The sequence below is a fragment of the Stenella coeruleoalba genome, assembly GCF_951394435.1.
Source record: "Stenella coeruleoalba genome assembly, chromosome: 7".
Lineage (NCBI taxonomy): Eukaryota > Metazoa > Chordata > Mammalia > Artiodactyla > Delphinidae > Stenella > Stenella coeruleoalba.
Window position 1 is genome coordinate 21,128,017 of NC_137153.1, and position 25,157 is coordinate 21,153,173.

The 25,157-nt window shown below is 43.7% G+C and overlaps 1 protein-coding gene across 1 annotated transcript in view; it reads right to left on the bottom strand.

Annotated features, from left to right (window-relative positions):
• The window catches only part of DOCK5 (dedicator of cytokinesis 5), a 224,045-nt gene that overhangs the window by 197,042 nt on the left and 1,846 nt on the right, over nucleotides 1–25,157 (bottom strand). The window lies entirely within an intron of this gene.

A 25,157-nucleotide genomic window follows, 5' to 3' on the forward strand; every position in this document is an offset into this window, starting at 1 on the left:
CTTGATTAGACTCCCACTGAGCCCGGGGTTCAACTTTCCATCTTTCATTCCAACCCATACATCCCACCACTCCACCAAGGCCCAGCCAGGGGGCCTTTGCAAACAAACTCACCCATCCACGTCCACTGTGGGCAATCCACAAAGCTCAGGCTTTCTTGGAATCAAGACATTATCCTTTGAACCGCCAGGGAATACTCTCCAAACAGCAGATTAATCCTTATTTGCTTGTGGCAGTCACAATCCAGGGTCAATTAAACAGAGCCAAGCCCTAACGCTTAACCTCTTTCCTGAGCATTTATTTACATGCGATGGTGGAAGAGGGCGTAGCATTCTCTCAGCCCCATTTGGATGACAGCTCTGGAGATCACACTGGCCTTCCAGAGCCTTCTTTTTCCTAGGTTTTCCTCCAGTCCAGCACAAAGCAGGTCTCAACGCTCTCTCTCACTTGCAGGCCTAGACAAAAGCAAAACGATGTAGACACTGCTTTGGATGAATGGGTGACAGTCACATGACACATCTGGGTATGTCCTTTTAAAACAGACTTTCCAACTGAAATGGGACCCAGATGTTGTAAGGGCAGGCATGTATCCAGCCCCCTTCCTAGGCGGTACCTACGGAATGAAGACCCAACTTAATATGACTTTTATGTGTACTTCTTGTTTCCCCTACTACGATGTAAGCTCCTCCGGACCTCGGGCACGGAGCACTTGGCTGCTACGTGGAGCACAATGCTTAGCCCACGGTTGGTTCTTAAAAGCTGGTTCGTCCAATAAATCAAACAATAAGTGAATACAGTAAAGAAGGTTCAAATGTATCAGATTAAACCCCAATCGATGTTCAGGAACAAAAGGTTTCCTGTACAAGGTTATGCAGATAGATTTAGATTTCCTTGTTTACTAGGAGTAACCATCAAGCTAACAGCCAGATTATTTTCCCCCCTTTTGTAATAGCTGGCTATTCGAATGTTCCTTACATGGAAGCCCTATTTATAAAATCTTTATTAGATGACAAACTACATAGACAGCATTTCATATTTCAGAGATTCTAACCATTCTTTAAGACCCAACTCCAATAACTGGTGACATTTATTGAGCACTTACTATGTGCCAGACTCTGTTTGGAAAGTTCTCAGGCACTTACTCACTTCGTCCTTACAACCCACTGATTCCATCCCCATTTCATGAGTGAAGAAACTGGCTTGGTTGTTCCTTGGGCCTCCCCTGTCCCCTCCAAAGGAAAGTATTCATTTCCTCTTCTGAAACCCTCCTTAGCATGTCCTGTGCTTCTCTTATGAAATATATATTCTCCTACAAGCATGGAGCAATTCAGGCATAATCCTACCCCCTCTGCTCCACTGAAAATGGGGCTACCTTTTCCCAATGGTACTTTTTCCCCACGCGGATCCAACAACTGCTTATCAGAATCACCTGAGAAGTTTTTGAAACAAAACACAGCAGGGGCCTGGGCTTCACTCCCTAGAGAGTTTGGTCTTGGTGCTCTGGAACCTTTACCTTCAGAAAGCTGTCCAGGTGCTACTGACACACACCAGGTTTGAGGACCACTGTCTTATACAACAGCTCACGGCCTTGCACTTTGTGGGTAATGAACAAAATTTATCCAATGAATGGATGGCTTAATGAATAACCCATTTTTTGTGTGTGTGGTACGCGGGCCTCTCACTGCTGTGGCCTCTCCCGTTGCGGAGCACAGGCTCCGGATGCACAGGCTCAGCGGCCATGGCTCACGGGCCCAGCCGCTCCGCGGCATGTGGAATCCTCCCGGACGGGGGCACGAACCCGTGTCCCCTGCATCGGCAGGCGGACTCTCAACCACTGCGCCACCAGGGAAGCCCTGAATAACCCATTACTATGAGATGTCGTTCAAGATATTTCCAGTTGTTTTCCAAGTGGACACAGAACTACCCGCACCCAAACTCTGCCAAGCCCCCCGACGTAGCCCTTACCACTCCCTCCCAGCCCCCTTCGCTCATTCAGCTCCAGCCACACTGGCCCTGGGTACTGCTCCTCAGTTGTCCCAAAATATCTGCCTGGACCATTCTTGCCCTAGATTTGCATGGCTCCTTTCCTTTTTTTTTTTTTTTTTTTTTTGGCTGTGCCACATGTCATGCGGGATCTTCCCCAACCAGGGATCGAACCCGGGGCCCCCTGTGTTAGGAGCATGGAGTCTTAACCACTGGACCACCAGGGAAGTCCTCCTTTCTACTTGTATTCAGATCTCTTCCCAAATGTCACCTCCTGAGAGAAGTGACCTGACTGCCCTCACTAAACTAGAGCACTCACCCGGCCCCCCATCATTCTCTATGGTATCACAGTCCTTTATCAAAATTCTCATGGCCCTCAACACTAACTGACATTATATTACATATACTTTAAATGTACTGTGTGTTTCTTTCCCTTAGAACACACATGTCAAGGTTATGGATTCTTCGAGGAAAACAGACAAGCTTCCCCTGCTGTTTAAGTCTTATTCTGTCTGAAGTGTTTCAGGGGAGTCTCGTGACAGAAAGGAGGGCCGTAGCTGACTTTCCGGGTCCCTTCCATGATCCAAAGTCTTAGAAAAAGGCATTTTTACAGATAGGAGAAAAGCTCGGACATCATCCAATGCGAGAGCTCTTCTTAATCTGGAGTTCAGGACTCCTTGAAGATGTATAAACTTCCTAAAACTGTGAAATTTTGTCTGCGTGCATAAGCACAATTTTCTGTGGAAAGGATCCACAGCTCTCAATGGAGTTTCAAAGGAGCCTGATTTCCCAAACGAAAAGTTAAAATTCTCTAGGCAAAATCTTTCATTATGTAAGAGGAAACTGAGGCACCCTCCAAGAAACAACTTACAGAAGGTCAAACAGCTGGTTAGTGACAGAGTTCTAAGAAGAATCCACATTTGTTGATTCCCAAGCAGTCCCCCTCCCTCTGCCCCCAGCCCCCCATGAGATGTTCCCATAGAAAGAGAGGACCTGTCCCTCACCACACCAGATTGCCATTCTGAACCACTGGACTCTCAGAGTAGCTCCTCTCATGACTAAGCCTCTGGGCAAAAACACTGAAGCATGCCTTCCCCTTCCTAACAATTTCATTATTCACAAATTTGCGTGTAAGTGAGGACATCAGATGGCTCAAAACTGCCCTAAGCCTCTTTCAAATGGCATTTCATGCAAGGCAGTACAGGGCATCCGTCACATACTCTCACTCACCAGACGCTCTCAGCAAAGAAAGAACTCCTTTTCCTTCCCTACTGCTAATGGCTCCAATTTTCTCATGATTTTCTATCATGGTGAGTGCCAATGAAATATCACCCCCATCACACGTCCCACTGGCTATTCTTTCAACATCGTGGCTTCTAAAGCAGCCCTGCTGGAATGAAAACAAAATCATATCCACAAGCCATTCGGGAGGAGTGCAGAGAGGGAGGGCGTGCAATGAAATAAAGGGCAAGGGCGTACTGTAAGCTCAATCAGAAGCACATGATCTGTCCGCTACTCTGGAGAGATTTGCTGTATTCACGAAAGCCCTGCAAGGTACTTTGAGGTACCATAGAAACTTTTCCAGTTAGGTCACTGCACTGCAAGGAACAGAGACCCTCTCAAGGTACCCCCGGAAAAGGTCTGTTTTAGACCCGGAGTTGGAAAGCTGCTGAGAGCAAGGACAGCTCCAGGGCCTGGATCCCCCCCACCCCCTGCCTCCACCCTCCAGATTGCTGGAGGGTTTCTTTCCACACCTGTTTCCTTCTATCAGTCAGCTTCCTCAGTTTCCATATGGTTGTTTGGTGGGGTTTTTTTTTTGGTTTTTTTTTTTTTTTTGCGATAAGCGGGCCTCTCACTGTTGTGGCCTCTCCCGTTGCAGAGCACAGGCTCCGGGCGGCGCGGCATGCGGGATCCTCCCGGACCGGGGCACGAATCCGTATCCCCTGCATCGGCAGGCGGACTCCCATCCACTGCGCCACCAGGGGAGCCCTCCATATGGTTTTGTCATTCATAACTTTGGCTGCCATGTGACTTCAGTCTGCCATGGATCCAACTCTCTCAAATGACATCCTTTTAGCTTTCGCCTCTGGGGCAAAACATTTCCTGGGATTCCTTCATTTGAATTCCCAAGACAGGGAATCTGATTGTTTCTACTTATTTCTTTGGGCCAAGATCTACGTCATTGTCCAGACTATGGGACGGCCTCCCTGGGGCAGTGGGCGCACCCAGGCACCAATCAGCATGGCCGCGGGAGTCGGATACTGAGTAAAACTTGACTACCTCGGCCTTCCCCAGGTCTTCTGCAGGGGCTGTGCCCGGACTGGTACCGGAATGACTGTCACACAGGCACTAAACCAGGCTGGTCAACAGTGTGCTTGGACTGGCACGTGAAAGCCAAATGTTAAATTTTCAAGAATTCTGAGAGCTCTTTGCTAATTCACCTGTAATTGGAAATTGGCCACAGTGGGAGTATTTACACCGCAGACATTGGCAAATGCCACAAAAATGGCGGATTTTGTTGGTTTTCCTAGAGAGCTCATTTGCCAGCGCACCTCTGCAGCATTAATGGTTAAAGAGGGAGAAAAACAAAATCAAGGTAAACAAGGCTTCCCAACAATCCGGCATAATCCACGTCATTTCCCTCTTCTCTTCAGCCAGCCTTCGCTGCAGCCAGAATGGACGGCTTCCTCATCCTCCTTGCAGCCAGCGCTCGTGCTACGTCACCTGTCAGCCTTCCCAAATGGCAATGCCCACCTCTGTCAAGTTCAACTTCTTCCCTGAAGCCTACCCATTTCCCTCTATTAGAACAACCTCTGCTTCTCTGAACTCCTGGAACCCAAAGTGTACTCCTCTGCACCCCTTTTCACGTTCAGCCTTTTACTATAGCTATTTCTGGCTTCATACTTTGAGTCCTTTCATTCATTTTAAACTTCCCAAGAATGGGATCTATGTCCATTTCTCTGGATCCTTCCAAGAGCCAACCATATACCTGCTCCTCACTTAGCTACCTGGTCAGCCCACGGTGAACGAATACAGAACACTTATTTCCACAAGTCTGCCACTTACAATTCCAGGCCTGCTAACCCACGAGTTCCCCCAACAGATCTGAGCCCTGACAACCGAATCAGCAGCAAGAGGATTCAAGTCTGCCAGGTGGCTACAGGCGTGGATCTGGCGTGTATGGGAATTATGTTCGCTAGATCCAAACTCCTGTAAGACAAGGGCAAAGTGAGGGATTAAACACGGGGATTAAACTTTGATCTGACAACATCAGAGTCACACTTCAAACCACATTCAACCCCCATCTCCCTTTAAGCCTTTGGGAAAAATGACTGGGAGCATTAGGGGGAAAATCTCAGAACCAGGAACCAGATGAAAAAGATCACAAGTTCACTGTCAAGTGGAGAACATTAGTTCTTCATGTCACGGATCACGTAACAGCCTGAAGAGTATATAAAAGCTGACAAGAAGTCAGAAGGAAAACTATCAGATTACAACTGGCATGTGAAGAAAAAGGCCAGGAAGAAATGGGCTTCTTCGCCCCAAAAGTTTTTTCTGGACAAAACCTCCTAAGTCTTCAGGAAGAAAGTTCAATGGCGTGTCAACTTTGGATCCTGGCATTCTGGGGTCCATGAATGTGGCCTTACCAGCAAGGCTTAATTTGCAGAAGTATTCAAAACTTGAAAATTCTTCACACTCTGAGAATTTGGAAGGTTAGAAAATATTATCTCAGGAATTGCCTGGCAGTCTAGTGGTTACGACTCCATGCTTCCACTGCAGGGGGCACGGGTTCGATCCCTGGTCAGGGAACTAAGATCCCACAAGCCGCACGGCACGGCCAAGAAATAAACAAATTAAATTTAAAAAAAAAAAGAAAAGAAAATATTACCTCTAGTTTACAGATGGAAAAACTAAGCTAAAGAGAGGCAAGTCACTTGACTGTGTCTGTAACAGACACTGAAACACAAACCCAGCTTCCTAATCCTGGTTTCAGTACCTCTCGGTTCACTTCATTCCACCCATCATCCCTCCAAACCCTAATGCCCTAGAATATAAAAAACAAGTGGCTTTTGTGAAATGGATAATTCCTGAAGCTTAATCCAAACACACGGTGTGAAAACTAGTTTCGAAAAAAAATTCTCAGAACTAAGGCAGACAAAAGAACATGGTAGGGTGACCATTTCAGCAAGAAAACAAGCTCTCTAATCTTCCCCAAGTATAAAACCCTGCCACTCAAGGCTGCTGATAAAAGCAAGAAGATAAAGACATATTATGGTAGAACACATGTTTCGTTTTAGATATCATCTATATTTCCTCCATCTGTCTTTTCTTTTCTTTTTTTTTTTTTTTTTTTGGCGGTACGCAGGCCTCTCACTGCTGTGGCCTCTCCCGTTGCGGAGCACAGGCTCCGGACACCCAGGCTCAGTGGCCATGGCTCACGGGCCCAGCCGCTCCGCAGCATGTGGGATCTTCCTGGACAGGGGCACGAACCCGTGTCCCCTGCATCGGCAGGGGACCCTCAACTACTGCACCACCAGGGAGGCCCTGTCTTTTCTTGATAGGCGTGGTTTTAGGAAGATAGGACCACAGAGATGCTGTACTTTCCTAAGACTTTATAACTGGTAGCTAAAGCCTCCTCAACGTGGAATTTTGCCCCCTGGGATCTAAAAGAAATCCATCTAGAAGTAAAGAAGGGAACAAAGAAAACAAATGAAAGCAAAAGTTCACCTGTCCAGATGTCCTCCCTAACACACTCTGATTTGATCCTTAAAAATTTAGTCCTTTGAGCAACAAATGAGGGGCTGTTTTCCTGGTCTAAAATCCGCTTTAGGGACTTTCCTGGTGGTCCAATGGGTAAGACTCCATGCTCCCAATGCAGGGGGCCTGGGTTCGATCCGTGGTCAGGGAACTAGATCCTGCACGCATGCCGCAACTAAAGATCCCGCATGCTGCGACCAGGACCTGGTCTAGCCATTAATTAATTAATTAATTATAAATAAATTAATTAATTAAATCAGCTTTAAATCAAAATCAAAATGTCCAGAGAGAAAGGTGATGGGATTATGGTTTGCTTCAAGGAGTGGGCCATTTGCTTCTGAAATAAGCCATGCTGTCACATCTGAACTGAGTGAGCAGGCGCATATCTAATTCAGGAAAGGAAATAAGAGACAGATTCAAAATTTCCAAGGCACTTGGCTTCGATCAGAGCTCAAACATGAAAAGAATTCTTCTGCAGGCTCAAAAGCATTTCTGAATTTGTGAGCTTACAAAGAGACCTCCCTGAAGCTATCAAGTAGTTTGAAAACAAGCTTGACTGACAATCCTCACGTTGCAAAAGATGAAGCAGGAACCAGCCTCTCTCAGGGCATGCAAGGTTCTTGAAAAATGATTCCAGGGACTTTCCTGGTGGTCCAGTGGGTAAGACTCTGCACTCCCAATGCAGGGGGGCCCAGGTTCCATCCCTGGTCTGGGAACTAGATCCCACATGCCGCAACAAAGATCCTGCATGCCACAACTAAGAGTCTGCATGCCACAACTACAAAAGATCCCGCATGCCACAACTACAAAAGCTCCCACATGCCACAACGAAGATCCCACGTGCCACAACGAAGACCCAGCCTAGCCAAATAAATAAATATTTTTAAAACTAAAGTACATTAGGTCTCTAAATCATTATATAAATGCCTTAAAAAGAAAAGAAAAAGAAAATTCATTCCAGAGTATTCTAATGCAGACAACTCTTCAACTGAAGTAGCTACCAGTCTTCTTTAAGGAAGGCTACAGGCCCACAAGATAGTCATTCAGGATTCTGTCCTCAATGGATTCCTATTTTCTGATTCTATTATAATCTGTGTGGTAGGACCAGAAATGGCTGGCCTAGGGCTACTGGTCCCAAATGTCTCTGAATTCACGAGGCTGGAGATGACGTATATTGTGGCGCTCTGTCAGGCCAAAGCGAAGGCAACCAGCTGGTCTGAAGCCCTGTCCACTCCATGGATTCTCTATACATTCCTTATCTTATATAATAACCACCCCATGGGCCCCTGGAACATAACATGTGCTCAGAGAAAAGTCATAGGGAGTGCACATTCAAATTCCAGTTGGCCTGAGTCAATACATCCATGTTAATGAGTCCAGTTAGTTATGTGTGAATTTATTATTTATTTATACCTCTTAGGATCCCAGACTATTCTAAGCCAGTAAGAGAGTGCTACCTAAAAGTACAGGAGGGAACTCTCTGGCAGTCTAGGATTAAGACTCAGTGCTTTCACTACTGTGGCACGGGTTCAATCCCTGGTCGGGGAACTAAGATCCCACAAACTGTGTGGCACGGCCAAAGAAATATAATAGTAAAAATAAATATCAAAAAAAAAAAAAAAGTACAGGAACAGAGACAAAAGTCCCATCACCCAGAGACCCCTAGGAATTCAAACATGTTCCATGGAGATTCTTGCAAGCCCAGGCCAGGTCCAGCCTTAGGGGCTTTGAAATTGGAAATACTAGAATCTAGTCTGGACCTTTGAGGATGGACTCAGCGCAAACCAACCTTCCCTACTCAGGAATCAAGCCTGCTCTGCAAACACGGGCACCTGATTGCCAGGCCAGCCTACTGGCGGGCAGGCTCCCGCCTAGTGAACTTTCAGATAATGATTACGTACTGCCCACTGCACCAGGAAGTGTGCTAATCTTATTCCTACCTCCTCACTTGGCTCAGAGCCTTCTATGATCTCACAAACGCAAACAGTAATAAAAGTTAGTAGGCTTGGACTTCTAAATTCCAAACCACTAGAAGCTGCTCTCCAAAACTTCACTCTGTAGCAAATGGCTTTTGCCTCTCCCTTGACGATTCTGATTTTAAGCATGGCTTGGCCACAAGGCACAAACTATGGTCTGCAGGACTGTAAACAGTAACCTTGGTTCTGATGTCAGCTTACCATGTGTCCCCGAGCAAATCAACATCTGCATCTCAATCTTCTTCAGTAACTCAAAACACGATTTACATTTTTAAGGCATGTCATATTAGTGATGCTGTTAGACTACAGAAACTATACACACACACACACACAATGTTCTGTTTCATTAGTGAAATACTTTATTTTATGTAACATAAGACCAAGTCTTGTGTCTGCACCAGGATGTCCATTACCTTAACAAAATAGGACTGTGGCATCATATTTTATTGTCTTCAAACAGATAGAGGAGTCAAAGTCTGAGATCTTACCCACCATAAAATAGCCATTTAGGGCTTCCCTGGTGGCACAGTGGTTGGGAGTCCACCTGCCGATGCGGGGGGCGCGGGTTTGTGCCCCGGTCTGGGGGGATCCCGCGTGCCACGGAGCGGCTGGGCCCGTGAGCCATGGCCGCTGAGCCTGCACGTCCGGAGCCTGTGCTCCGCAACGGGAGAGGCCACGGCGGTGAGAGGCCCGCGTACCGCAAAAAAAAAAAAAAAAGCCATTTAGATCCTAAAAACAACCAGCAAATCAAAATGAGATGTGATTCCACGAGTTTTAAATTTTAGGATTATAAAGAGATGAGACTGGTATAAACATGAAAATTCCATTTTGCCCTTAACTGAAGCAAAATCTTGGATTGGGTTTTGATGATAAGCAGAGAGAAAGAATGTGTCGTAAGTAATTAACTGAATTGTAGAAAGCAAAGAGTATTCAATCACGGATGGTCATCAAGAATACAGGAAGGGGGCTTCCCGGTTGGCACAGTGGTTAAGCATCTGCCAATGCAGGGGACACGGGTTCCAGCCCTGGTCCGGGAAGATCCCACATGCCACGGAACAACTAAGTCTGTGCACCACAACTACCGAGCCTGCGCTCTAGAGCCTGTGAGCCACAACTACTGAGCCCACGTGCCACAACTACTGAGCCCACGTGCCACAACTACTGAAGCCCGCATGCCTAGATCCCGTGCTCCGCAACAAGAGAAGCCACCGCAATGAGAAGCCCGCGCACCACAACGAAGAGTAGCCCCCGCTCGCCACAACCAGAGAAAAGCCTGCGCACAGCAATGAAGACCCAACACAGCCAAAAATAAAATAAACTTGTAAAAAAACAAAACAAAATAAAGTGGTTGCATCAATTTACACTCCCACCAGTGCATGAGGCTCCCTATTGCCATAGATCCTGCCAACAGTTGGAATTTCTGTTTTTTGGGGTTGTTTGTGGGGGTTTTTTCCCCCCAATTTAGCCCTTCTGGTGAGGTTGTAGTTGTCTAGCAGTACGTTTGCATCTCTGTGATGACACATGGAGATCAACACCTTTCCAAATATTTATTGGACTTTGGATTATCATTTTTTGTGAAATGCCTATTCAAGTCTTTTTCCCATTTTTCAATTGGGTTATTGTTTTCTCTTATTGATTAATATTTCTTCACATATTCACAACAGGTTAGATATGTGTATTGGGACTGTCTTCGTTCTACTCTGTGGGTTGTCTTTTTAATCTCTTCTTAAGGGTGTCTTTCCGTGAACAGAAGTTCTTAATTTTAATATGACTCAGGATAATTTGTGTTTCTTTTAAAGTTAGTGTTTTTTGTGTCCCTTTAAGAAATCTCTGCCTACTCCAAGGTCAAGATGTTCTCTTATGCTTTTCTTTTCTGAAAGCTTTCACTGTTTTACCTTTCAGACATTTGGAATCAATCCTTTATATGGCATTAAGTAGGAGTCCAGTACATTTTTTCAATATAGATAACCAACTAACTCAGCACCACTTTTTGAAGAGATCAGCCTTTAATCACTGAATGCCATTGTCATCTTTAGCAGACACTCTGTCACTGAGTCTGATGCTTTTTAATGGCTGTACGGTGTTCCACTGTATGCATGTTTCATAAGTAACAACCCATGCCCAACTGATTCCCATTTAAGCTGCTTTCATGTCTTTATTATAAAGAATGCTGTCATGAATAATCCTGTCCGTATACCATTGCTCACATGTGTTAGTACATCTGTAGGACAAACTCATAGAAATGGAGTCGCTAAGTCAAAAGGTGTGTGCATTTTTAAATCAATATTTGACAGAGGCTGTACCAATTTTAATTGGATTTTCAAATCACGGTGAACTGCGCACACAGTATTATTATAAGACCCAGTACAGGGGCTTCCCTGGTGGCACAGTAGTTGGGAATCCTCCTGCCAGGGGAGGGGACACAGGTTCGAGCCCTGGTCTGGGAAGATCCCACATGCCACGGAGCAACTAAGCCCATGCACCACAGCTGCGCTGTGGAGCCCGCGAGCCGAAACTGCTGGGCCCACGTGCCACAACTACTGAAGCCCGCGCACTGCAATGAAGAGTGGCCCCCCCGCTCACCGCAACTAAAGAAAGCCCACACACAGCAACAAAGACTCAATGCAGCCATAAATAAATTAATTAATTAATTATTTTTTAAAAAGACCCAGCACATTAGAACTTCAATTATACCAAAGTTCCCAACATTTTTAAGCCTTAGGATCCCTTTTTAAAAACCAATAAATGTGGGCTTCCCTGGTGGCGCAGTGGTTAAGAATCCGCCTGCCAATGCAGGGGACACGGGTTTGATCCCTGGTCCAGGAAGATCCCACATGCCGCAGAGCAGCTAAGCCCGTGAGCCACAGCTACTGAGCCTGCACGCCACAACTACTTAGTCCATGTGCCACAACTACTGAAGCCCGTGCACCTAGAGCCCGTGCTCCACAACAAGAGAAGCCACCGCAATGAGAAGCCCACGCACTGCAACAAAGAGTAGCCCTGGATCGCCACAACTAGAGAAAGCCCACGCACAGCAACAAAGACCCAACGCAGCCAAATAAATAAATAAAATAAACAAATTTATTTGAAAAAAACAATAAATGTTTAACTATGCTTCTAGTATCCACTGACTGAAAAATATGTATATAACCATGTAATTCACAGACACTGTGCCTCAGGACCTAAGAAATGGAAACTAACCAAAGTGAATCATGCTGTCATGCTCTGAGGCACAGTCTCCTCTGCTTAACACAGTAAAGAGCAAGGGCACCTGCTATCTGCACCTGGTCTGAAGGAAGCTCAAAGCTCAGGGCAGTCAGGCCAAGGAGCCTTACCCAACCTGCTCCCAGGTCAAGTGTTCAGAATAAAGCATCATCATTTTGTTCAAAACACAAGTCTAAAAGAACGCCAATGGGCTTTCACTTCCAGGTCAGCACTATAATTATAATCCTTTATGATCAATACACAATTCTCCCTTTGCCCATCAGCACCTTGTAAACCACAGTAACACCTGTTCTCAAACATGCCTGTAACATCACGAGAATGTCACGCTACTTATTGATTTTGTGACTGACATCAATGTCAACACCACAGTGCTGAGGACCAAAGACATGGGGCCCGCTGCCGGCCTGAGACATTGTGACCACCACAGAACGCACAGCATGACTTCCACTTTGCAGCCTCAGACCTCTGAACACACTCCCTTTCCAGAACGCTTCAAAAGGGGAAGGTGCTTGGCAAAAGAAACCGTCAACAAAATGAAAAGGCAACCAACCGAAAGGAAGAAAATATTCATAAATCATACATCTGATAAGGGGTTAATGTCCAAAATAGGTAAAGAACTCATTCAATATCAAAAACAAAAAAAAACAAATAATCCAATCGAAAAATGGGCAGAGGATCTAAATAGACATTTTTTCAAAGACATACAGATGGCCAAAAGATGCTCAACATCACTAATCATCAGGGAAATGCAAATCAAAACCACAATGAGATCTCACCTCACATCTGTCAGAATGGCCTATCAAAAAGACAAGAGATAACGATCACTGGCGAGAGTGGAGAAAAGAGAGCCCCTGTGCACTGCTGGTGGGAATGTAAATTGGTGCAGCCGCTATGGAGAACAGTATGGAGGTTTCTCAAAAAAATCGAAAACAGAACTATCATATGATCTAGCAATTCCGCTTCTGGGCATCTACCTGAAGGAAACAAAAACACTAACACAAAAATATGGAATAACCATAAAATACAAGGAAATCCTGCCATTTGCAATGACATCAGTGGACCTTGAGGTCGCTGTGCTTAGTGAAATAAGTCAGAGAATGAAAGACAAATACTCTATAATATTACTCATATGTGGAATCTAAAAACCACAACAACATAAATACAGAGAACAGACTGGTGGTTGCCAGGTGGACGCGGGGTTGGGGGAGGAGAGATTGGTGAATGTGGTCAAAAGGTACAAACTTCCAGTTATAAGATAAATAAGTCCTGGGAATGTGATGTACAGCATGCTGACTACAGTTAATAATAGCTACTAAGAGAGTAGAATTTTTAAGTTCTCATGAAAAAAAGAAAGTAATTTGTAACTCTGTGGGGTGATTGATGCTAACCAGAGTTACTGTGTGATCATTTCACAATATAAACAAATATCAAAAAATGATACTGTACACCTGAAACAAACAGAATATTATATGTCACTTATATCTCAGAAAAAACGGGGGGAGATGATTTAATAGCTGGATCTTGTTTATAACAAAACCTCCACCTGGAAAAAACCCAGGGATGACACAGCCTTCCTCCTGTGTGGAGAGAACTTATTCTTAAGAACCTTATGTAGACATGATAAAGAAACTTACTTTCTCCAGAGTTATGAAGAAAAAGGAAGCAGCTAGAAGACAAGTTAAGACAAGCAAGACATTTGCTACGAGCTCTGGGATTTTGCTGAAGTCATTTTATGCCTCTGGGGCATACTTTTCCAATAAAATAAAGTGTTAGCCAAGAGGTGATACATAGAGAATCTAGCTCTTAATCTTTTATGATTCTAGACACAAAAGGGCAAACAAGTTAGATTTCTATGACTTATTCTTATAACTGGTCTGTGGCAGGAAGGCTGGGGAGTGACAGCCCTCTAGTTCCAGGCTCACAGAAAGTACAAATAAAAGACAACGCATCCTGCCCCAGGTACACAGGTAACAAAACAGTCGGGGGGATGCATTCACCTTGGGTGAGTCAGCAAAGAGTTATTTACAAGAGGGAGTCAATCTCTGCTGCAATTTCCTTCCCTCGAGTTTTTGTTTTTTTTTAATTGAAATACAGTTGATTTACAATGTTGTGTTAGTTTCAGCTGCACAGTAAACTGATTCAGTTATACGTATATATATCCTTTTTTTTTTTTACATTATCTTCCATTATAGGCTATTACAAGATATTGAGTATGGTTCCCTGACTGTACAGTATCAAGTTGTTTTAAAAGACGAAAAGTAGGGGCTTCCCTGGTGGCGCAGTGGTTGAGAGTCCGCCTGCCGATGCAGGGGACCATGGGTTCGTGCCCCGGTCCGGGAGGATCCCACATGCCGCGGAGTGGCTGGGCCCGTGAGTCACGGCCGTTGAGCCTGCGCGTCCGGAGCCTGTGGTCCGCAATGGGAGAGGCCACAACAGTGAGAGGCCCGTGTACCGCAAAAAAAAAAAAAAGTAGACAACCAAGATTCTTAGAGGGCGTCTTGGGCATCTTCCAGTCCCTTGGGGAGCATGGAAATGTAAGAGAAAACGGCACAACCCAGAAAGGTGGACGCATCCGAACAACAGCAGCTTTGCGATGGCACGGAGGTTTGTGAAAAGACAAAGATCACTTTTTTGTTGTTGTTGCGGTACGCGGGCCTCTCACTGTTGTGGCCTCTCCCGTGGCGGAGCACAGGCTCCGGACGCGCAGGCTCAGCGGCCGTGGCTCACGGGCCCAGCCGCTCCGCGGCATGTGGGATCTTCCCGGACCGGGGCACGAACCCGTGTCCCCTGCATCGGCAGGCGGACCCCCAAACACTGCGCCACCAGGGAAGCCCCAAAGATTACTTTTGCCTCTTGCTTAGGTACTGGCTGCCAGCAATTCGGACGATCGTCTGAGTGAGCTGATGGCCAGCCCAGGCTCTGAGAAGACGTGACCTGGACATCACTTGGAAAAATTAAATTAACGCAAGCATCCTCTGCTTTTGCTCACCCAAATCTCTGCCTCAAAAGCATTTCTTAGCCTGATCTCAAAAGCACTTTTTTAAGCTTAAAACTAAAACCCTATTATTCCTGAGGTATGCTGGAAGTTAATACTTATAAACCAAGGTTAAAGGACTCCCAAAGGATTTATCATAGCCTTTAATGTCCACACACAGCGCACATTTCATAGGTGATTTTACCTATTTGGTGAGGGAGAAAACTATTTTTCCCTCCTTTTAAATATTTAGTGAAAAACAAACTATGTGACCATACTCAAGTTTGTGGCCCATAGATAGGGGTCAAATTCTATTATAATTCTATTACAACTCATTTTGAAGAACTGAAATGAGTTATAAGAGATTTTGACCCATATTCCTCTTCTTATTCTTTTGACAGTACTAAAATATTTTATATGTATAAAGTTATTGTGTTATTATATTGGGTATTGCTGGAGAAAAAACTAGAAGTTGGAAAATTTTTCCTTTATGGAAAAAAATCATTGTAATGAGATTTGAGTCCTTACCCTGAAACCCCACTGGTTTGTTTCTGAAAATTTAGATGAGGAGAAAGCACAAATTAAGTTGCAGCTAACATGTAGGCAGATAGGACCACTACAAAAAGCCTTCTGTAAATTTTGAGTAACTACTACCTTTGCTTCGAAGCCCCTCACCAGTACTCTAAATTACTTTTCTTCTCCACGTTACTTGTGATCTCATATTTTTTGTTTAATTACCCTGCATACAGTATAGATGTGCTTATCGTAAGGCATCTCAACTCCTTTTGGGTAATGGGAAGTAACGGATGAATTTAAATGCCTTGTTTCTTCCATTAGATTGCACTGTTCCTTTCCAACTCGTGCTCAACGAACTAATCCAATGAGTCAGAACCTCCTAAACCCTATTCACCACCGTGGTCAAGCCTTTTCTTTCCATTTAGCCAATCCTACAACACATCTTCCTCCAGGAAGCCTCCACAAATAATGAAGAAATAAAAAGGAACAGCAGCAAATTACCATTGTTCCCTTCCCAAGAATGCATTATTCAGGATTTCAATTCCTTTCCCACCCCACGGTGCTCACACAATCCTTTGCTTAAACAGTTATTAAATCTCTTTTATCTATTCTTTAAATGTTCCTTTTCTTATTGCATTTTTTTAAATTTTTATTTATTTATTTATTTATTTTGGGCTGTGTTGGGTCTTTGTTGTGACGAGCAGGGGCTACTCTTTGTTGCAGTGCACGGGCTTCTCATTGCAGTGGCTTTTCTTGTTGGCGGAGCACGGGCTCTAAGCGCACAGGATTCAGTAGCTGTGGCTCGCAGGCTCTAGAGCGCAGGCTCAGTAGTTGTGGCGCACAGGCTTAGTTGCTCCACAGCATGTGGGAGTCTCCCGGACCAGGGATCGAACCCGTGTCCCCTGCATTGGCAGGCGGATTCTTCACCACTGCACCACCAGGGAAATCCTTCTTACTGCTTTTGACTGTATCTCATTGGAAGTGCACGTAGGGCAAAATTTTCCATAATGTGGGGGAAAATTTCCTCTTCCGGCACACAAGACAAATTTAGGTAGATAACGGCATTCATTTATTCCTTCATCATTTATTTACTGAGTGCTGACCACGTGCCAGGTGCCATCCTGGGAGCGGGGGGAGCACTAATGAAAAGGATAAAGTTCCTGTCCTCATAACTCTATATTCCAGTATGGGAGACAGACAGTAAACACAAACAAATAAACAAATAGGACAATTAGGGAAAAGGAGAGACATAAAGACAGTAAGTGTCTTTTTTTTTTTTTTTTTTTTTTTTTTGCGGTACGCAGGCCTCTCACTGTTGTGGCCTCTCCCGTTGCGGAGCACAGGCTCCAGACGCACAGGCTCAGCGGCCATGGCTCACGGGCCCAGCCGCTCCGCGGCATGTGGGATCTTCCCGGACCGGGGCACGAACCCGTGTCCCCTGCATCGGCAGGCGGACTCTCAACCACTGCGCCACCAGGGAAGCCCAAGACAGTAGTGTCTTTAGCTGGGGTCCTCAGAAAGCTCTAAGGAGGGATTATTCCAACAGACGCCTGAATAATACAGGAATGTTATTCCATTTTTAATTCTTTTTTACCTAACTACAGGTTGATCCTCATTATTCGCAGATTCTATGGTATTTGTGAATTCTCCCACTCGCTAAAATTTACTTAACCCCCAAATCAACATCCTGGTACTTTCGAGGTCATTCCCAGTCATGTGCAGAGGGGCAAAATGTGACATGCAAGTTCCCATCTGAGGTTGGACAAGGGGACACTGCCTTTTTGTTTCAGTTCTCACACTGTAAACCAGAGTCCTTCGCATGGTCTTAACTTTAGTGCCATGTTTTTCTTATTTTGTGCTTTCTGTTAATGATTTTGCTATTTAAATGGCCCCCAAGCATAGTGCTGAAGTGCTGTGTCGTGTTCCCAAGCCCAAAAAGGCTGTGATTTACCTTACAGAGAAAATGCATGTGTTAGATAAGCTTCCTTCAGGCTTGAGTTTACATATAGGGCGTGGGCCCGTGAGTTCAATGTTAGTGCATCAGCGATGTAAACCTTCTGTTTAAGGTCTTTAAACCTTAAACAGAAACACACATGACATATGGTTATATGTTGATCAGCTGATGAAAACGTGACCAGAGGCTCACAGGAACCTGACCTTGTATTACCCCTAGGAGCAATGGTAACATATTAGCTAAGTCAGTGTTCTTGGGGACTTTACAGAACATTAACTACCACAAATAACGAGAATCCACAGTATATCGAAGAGAAAGTTGGGCACCAGCCTCCTCCCTCTTTAATGGAGAAAACGGTTTGATGGCCAACAGCATGGAGCCAGAATCCAATATACTGCTATTTTATTTTTGTTGCCTTTATTTTTAAGGTTGCCACTTTCTGGAGCAAGTGATGCTGGTTCCCCTTTAATGGCAGGAATGTAAGGTTTTCTTTTTCAATCACTGTTTTAAGTAAAAATAAAAAAACAGGCAGGGCTTCCCTGGTGGCGTAGTGGTTGAGAGTCCGCCTGCCGATGCAGGAAACACGGGTTCGTGCCCCTGTCCGGGAAGATCCCACACGCCGCGGAGCGGCTGGGCCCGTGAGCCCTGGCCGCTGAGCCTGCGCGTCCGGAGCCTGTGCTCCGCAACGGAAGAGGCCACAGCAGTGAGAGGCCCGCGGACCACAAAAAAAAAAAAAAAAAAAAAACAGGCAACATAAAATATTAAGTAGAAAATAACAAATTCCACTTATATGTGTAACCTAAAAAAATGATACAAATGAACTTATTTTCAAAACAGACTTAGAAAACAAACTTATGGTAACCAAAGAGGAAAGGTAGAGGGGGATGGATAAATTAGGACTTTGGGATTAACATAAACACACTGCTTTATATAAAATAGATAATCAACAAGGACCTACTGCATACCACAGAGAACTGTACTCAACATTCTGTAACAACCTGTAACAATTTTCAGGAAAATAACCTGAAATAACCTGAAAAGAAAGGATATATGTATATGTATAACTGAATCACTTTGCTGTACACCTGAAACTAACACAACATGGTAAATCAACTATACTCCAATATAAAATAAAAATTAAAAAAATAATAAATTCAATGGGGAAGAAAGAGATGGTTCCTTCAAAAGTAAGCCTCCAAAAGTGAGTATATAAGATAGTCCTTTGGGACTCAAGAATAAAGTATCAGAACTTTTACTTATATTTATTTTTATCTTAAAAAAGATAAAGAAATTAAGCTCTAATACTTACGAACTAACAACAACAAAAAAAGAGAAGGCAAATGGGTAAGGCAATAGGCATGAAGCAGCTACACAAGAGTACCTGGTGTAAAAATTAATACAGAAACAGAAACATCAATTAAAATAGTCAGGAGGAAAAAATAAATAAATAAAAATAAAAAAAAATAAAATAAAATAGTCAGGAGGCCAGAAGTGGAAGCCGTGGCACCCTACAGGATAGCAGAGCCCAACAGGAAGAAAGACTTCCCCTTCTTGCCCGGCAAGAGCTAAGCCAGTGGGAGCCTGTCACAACTCAGCCAATGAAAAGCCACTGTACCTCAAACACTCAATTCCTCCAATGGACTCTTTGTTTACTACAGCCCTCCCAACTTCCTTTTCCCCTCTATAAAAGAGTTCTCCTCTCCTGGTTGCAGGGATGTGCATGTGGCTTGCAGACGCACTGAGGGTTGCAAACCCTGAATTGCAATTCTTTGCTGATTCTGAATAAATCCATTTTTTGCTGGAGAACTAACTGGCAGTCTATTTGTTTCACGTCAACACTGGACATGGCAGAGATCAAAGTGACAGATGAACAAGAAGTTTGGGAAACACATATGGAGTTGATTTGGGGCTTAGGAGTGAGATTATATGCATATGGATGAAAAATTTATCCTGTATGAACCTTAGTTTTCTTATCTGGAAAGGAGACAATATATGAGAATTACAGCATTATCACAATGATTTAATGAAATAATGTGTAAAGCAGCAGTGTTGAAAGTTTTGAGTCTCAGAACCCCTTTAACACTCTGAAAAGTTATTGAGAATTCCAAAGAGTTTTTATGTGGGTTATATCTGTCACTATTTATCATAATAGAAATTCAATCGAGAAATTTTAAAAATACTTATTCGTTAATTAAAGTAACCATAATAAACCCCAATACATGCTAGCAATATATATATTTTAGATCAAACTACTTTTCCAAACAAAAACACTTAGAAGAGCAGCATTGCTTTGCATATTTGTAAATCTCTTTGATGTCTGGCTTCACAAAAGGCCTTTGGATTCTCATACCTGCTTCTGCATTCTATCTGTCCCAGTATCACACTCAATGTAGCCTCTGGGAAACTATACTGTATACTCATACCAGAACAGAGTAAAGACAGGCCAATAACATCTTAGTATTGTTACCAAAAAAGTTTTAACCTCATGGGCCACCCGAAAGTGTCTCCAAGAGCCCCACATGTACCTGGGACAGACTGAAATAAAGGGCTCAGAGCAGTGCCTTTCATGAGGTAAATGCCTAATAAATATTAATTCTCTATTCCTTTTATTCTCAGCCTCAATGTTGTTAAAACATGAATGTATTAGGGCAAGGACTTCTTCAATTCATTACAATTGTATAATATCTAGCTTGGTCATGTTACTAACTGGTTCTGTAACTAACTAGCTGTGTGATCTTCATAGCCAAGGATTCTTAATCTGTGTTCAAATTCAGAGGATCCATGGACTTGAAAAGGGAAAAAAAGCTACATCTCTGTTTTCTGACACTCAGCATTTACTTCAATGATGACCAGAGGCAATAAACCACAGGTGTACTGCTGACGCTGGCCTCAACTGAAATCACAGGTGTCTTATATATAAAATAGATAACCGACAAGGGCCTACTGTAGAGCACAGAGAACTATATTCAATATCTTGTAATAAGCTGTAATGGAAAAGAATCTGAAAAAGAAAAGATATATATACGTATAACTTTGCTATACACCTGAAACTAACACCACTGTAAATCAACTGTACTTCAATTAAAAAATAAATTAAACTCTCCTCCACTGTTGGTGGGAATGTAAACTGGTACAAACATTATGGAGAAGAGTATGGAGGTTCCTTTAAAAACTACATATAGAACTACCATATGGTTCAGCAATCCCACTCTTGGACATATATCTGGAGAAAACAGTAATTTGAAAAGATACGTGCACCCGAATGTTCATTGCAGCACTATTTACAACAGCCAAGACATGGAAGCAACCTAAATGTCCATCGACAGAGGAATGGATAAAGAAGATGTAGTATATACACACAATGGGATATTACTCCACCATAAAAAAGAATGAAATAATGCCATTTGCAGCAACATGGATGGACACAGAGATTATCATACTAAGTAAGTCAGACAAAGACAAATATCATATGATATCACTTATATGTGGAATCTAATAAAAAATGATACAAATGAACTTTTTTACAAGACAAAAACAGACTCACAGATCTTAAAATCAAACTTATGGTTATCAAAAGGGAAACGTTGAGGGGGAAGTGATATATTAGGAGATTGGGATTAACAAATACACACTACTATATATAAAATTGATAACTAACAAGGACCTACTGTATAGCACAGGGAACTCTATTCGGTATTCTGTAATAACCTATATGGGACAAGAATCTGAAAAAGAATGGATATATGTATAGGTATAGATGATTCACTTTACTGTGCACCTGAAACTAACTCAATATTGTAAATCAACTCTACTCCAATAAAAAATTTATTAAAGAAATCACAGGCATTTTCCTATATTATGGTTACTACAGATATCTTGAAAAATTGTATATGCTCATCACTAATTCAAAAGTAGGGTAGTTATTATGCATTAATAAAGAAGCACATATATTACAATATCACAAATTTTTGAAAACTATCTTGACAGCTGTAGTTCAATTACAGGTGGCTTCAATTTTCAGTCCTTCATATTTGACTTTATGCAATTAAGAACATTGTTCTGAGAAAGTGGGCCACCTTAAGGGTTTAACCTGATTGGCCAAAGGCATTCATGTAACCAAAAAAGTAAGAACAACTTATGTTAAGCAATTCACTTTACCTCTTTAGGCATCAAGTTCCTCTCTTTAAAAGGGAACTGAACTAATCATTCTGAGACCAAATTCCACCCCTCCAGCTAGAGTCTATGGAACACGGTGCCGGTGGTGAGGAAGAACTGAATGGGGACCCACAGCACACCTCAGTGCATTAACAAAGCACAAGAATCCAGTTTGGGTTTTTACACTAACATTTGAGAATCTACAAAGTTAAATGCTCTTAGACTAACTGGGCCTAGCACAGCGAAATAGTCGAAAAGCTAACAGTGAAGCAAATATTCCCCCAAACTACCTTTTATCACAATATAAAAACGTATAGGACAAATCCCACCCAACAATAATGAATGATTTTGCAAAGGTTCCATCATCAACATAATCTGGGTCTGTTCTTAATAGAAACAGCTTGTTTGGGAACAGACTTAAGAAATGTTTCGATAAATGTATCACTGTTTGCTTAACATCTAAATAAAAGTTTTCCACCTTCATATCTTAAAACACGCAAAATGAGAGAAATAATAAAGGAAAAGAAAACAAGAAAAAAAAAAATGAAGGGAGAAAGAAAAGAGTTTTCCATGGCTGTGGGGCAGCCCTCAGCACTCAGCACTTCACATCAGGGCACTAATGGCCCAGAAGTTTAAAGAACCAAGTCTGTGGTCCTATTACGATAACCGACAATAGGTCATTTAAGCCCACCTGATGCTAGAGGTTGAGTCAACAGTTGAAGAAATAAGAAAGCCCAGACATGTTGCATTTCAGTCCCTGTAGAAAAATCTAGCTGTCAGGGATAGCCAATAGTGGCACCAAGATAAGTAGAGACAGCTAGCTTCACCGTGCACAGTTCAAACTGAGATCAAACACTACCCTCACGCAGAGGAGCTGTAAGTCATTAACATGCTTCAAAACGGCCATCACATGGTTTCCTTCCAGCAGAAACGAAATCTGTCCAGCAGACCCTCAGAAAGGACAATAATCCCCCCACCATAAGTCCAACAAGCCAGTTTCCCCAATCATATTTAAGCAAGTCTGTCTACTCCATGCCTGTTTTCTCAGCAGCACACCTCCTTTTTTTTACTTGCAAAGATAAAGACAGACTGAAGGCTCTCGCTTCATCCATCTAACGGATGGAGGGATGGATCTAACAGAACAAAATAAAAGTCATATTGGAGTGAATGAGATGCTGAAACCTAATGGGGAAAAAAACTGCACTAAATCATCATAGAAATTAGGTTGGCAATTTAGAACGCCACCCCAACGCCAAGGACAGCCAGTTACTGAACGCATGTTCCATAGCGGTGTCCCTCTCGAGTCACAGGAATACAAAACCATAACCTTCTGATTCACTGAACCAAAGGATAAGTAATAAAATGTAGGAATGGTGAGGGAGAGGCGTGAAGGTTAGGAGGTCCGGGGAACACCAAATCTGAAGGAGGCAGTGGGTAGGGCTTTGAGGCCTGGGTGAAAGGCCGGATTGTGGGATGCAGAGGTGGGAGGGCACTCTGAACAGGGGACAAGCACAGGGGAGCAAAGTCCCAAAGGAGGGACTCTCCATGGGATATTGCACAAGAGGGAGAAGGGCAGTGTCTGCGCCGGAGGGTTGACGGAAGAAGCTGTGAGAGAGATGGTTTGTGAAGATATTGCTGAACTGGATTCTCAGAACCTTGAAAACTGGGCTCAGTTTAGACATTACCCCGGTAGGTCAAGGAAGGCTTCCAAGCATGGAGGTAATATGAACAACCATGTGTTTTAGGAATAAACAATGGACATTGATCTCATCAGCTCATCTGTCCTAACAGTGGGCCCTTGTGTCAAATCCAGATTAATCAGAACCTATTGTGTCTAGTGAAATAAATTTCCCAAATTATATCTTGGGGCAATTTTGCTACCACATATGCTTTGGAAATTCAGTTCACTTTTCTTGTCTGATGATAAATAACAGACTCTAGAACAGGAAAAAAAATAAAGAAAAATTAAAAAGAGAAAATACCCTCCTTGTTCCTATGACTACGGCAATAAAACCCAGATTTTTCGGATATGTTTGCATTAACTACACCAAAGTCATAATAGTTTTGGAAAGCGTTTCTCCTGTTAAACAAAATTAGAACTGATAACTTTTTTGTGAGTAGTAATTATTGATTAGGTATTGCTAAATCTACTTTAATTTAGGAGTTAGTACCCAATAACCCTCACAAATAAAGAAACTGACTCCGACTCATTTCCACAACTACTGGCTACTTACTGGTACCTGATGAGGAACACCTGTCTGAAATTTTATGACCGATTCAAGAGGGGGATGGTCTGGAGCAGAAGTAACAACATGCACCCATTTCTGAGTTACAACCATAGGAGAGTGCAAGGATTCTAAAAGAAATTTAAAGGAAAGAAAGTGTTTGCAACAGAGGGAAAACAAGGCATTACATGCATGTTATTATATACACACACACATACACATATATACATAAAGGATCACAATCTAAAAGTAATCAATGTGAGAAGGTGGGTTTGTTTTTTGTAACTGACTACAGGGTTGAAATGCACATAGAGATGTTAAGATACAGTATCTCTGAAACAGACGTAGTCGTCAGAAAGTATAGAACAGGTTCAGGGACCGCTCCCTAGTAACCACTGAGGTGAGGGGAAAAAATGGGGGCGGGATGGGAGTGAGGTCGAAGACTAACTTCCAAATAGGCCCAATGAATGACCCTGACAGGAAGTGATAAAATTCTCAACGCACACAACTGTGTTTATACTAGGGAATCGCACCCAAGCCTAATAGCCACTGTAATTGCCCCGCTAAGTGGCAGTCTTCCCACAAGACCTCAGCAACCTCACCCCTTGATAAAAGTAGGACCAAGTTTTTCACCTGGGTCAAAACCCGCTCATCCACTTGTTTCGGATCGAAACTAATACAAAAGCAATTCCCCACGCATCCTGGGGGCCCTCCAGCACCGCTGTTATGAATGCCAAGTGCCTAGCATGGGACCTGTCATAGTTTTCTTAATAAAACGTCCTCGATCTAATCCCACGACGGGATCGGAATTCTGAAGGCAGTCTGAAATCCTCCCCATACACGCTCCGGTAGGGGATGACTGTCCGCACAACCAGCCCCGGGGGCCAGCCACCTCCGTCCCCATGCCACACACTTCCTGTCGCTTCCATCACCTCCACACCACAACCTGAGTTTCCCGATCAGTTTACAACTGCTATCAGGATCCCAGTGCCTGGAAGGAACGAGGGGAGGGCGGCTTCCTACCCCCAACTCTTCTCTTTAGGTTTCAGAGAGAACCTACGAAGAGGGAGGGCAGAAAGCACTGGGGCAGCCAGCCGACTTCGCGTTCTGCCGGCCTCGGCTGGTTACAAAGTACTGAATGAAGCCACACGGACAGGGAGGAGGGGGGCGAGCACCAGACCTGGGTGCCCCAAATGAACCACAGGCGAACGCCCTCACTTTGCACGTTTCTACGCTGCAAAGCGCTGCAGCTTTGGGTTCGGGGGCAGGATTGCCAGTCCCGGAGCCCAACTGCACTTTTAGCCACCCGGATTCCCCAAACCCAGGATGACTTCCCCCACGGGGCTCCCGGAGAGGGCTCCGACTCCCACCGCCCGCTCTGTGGGACGGCTGC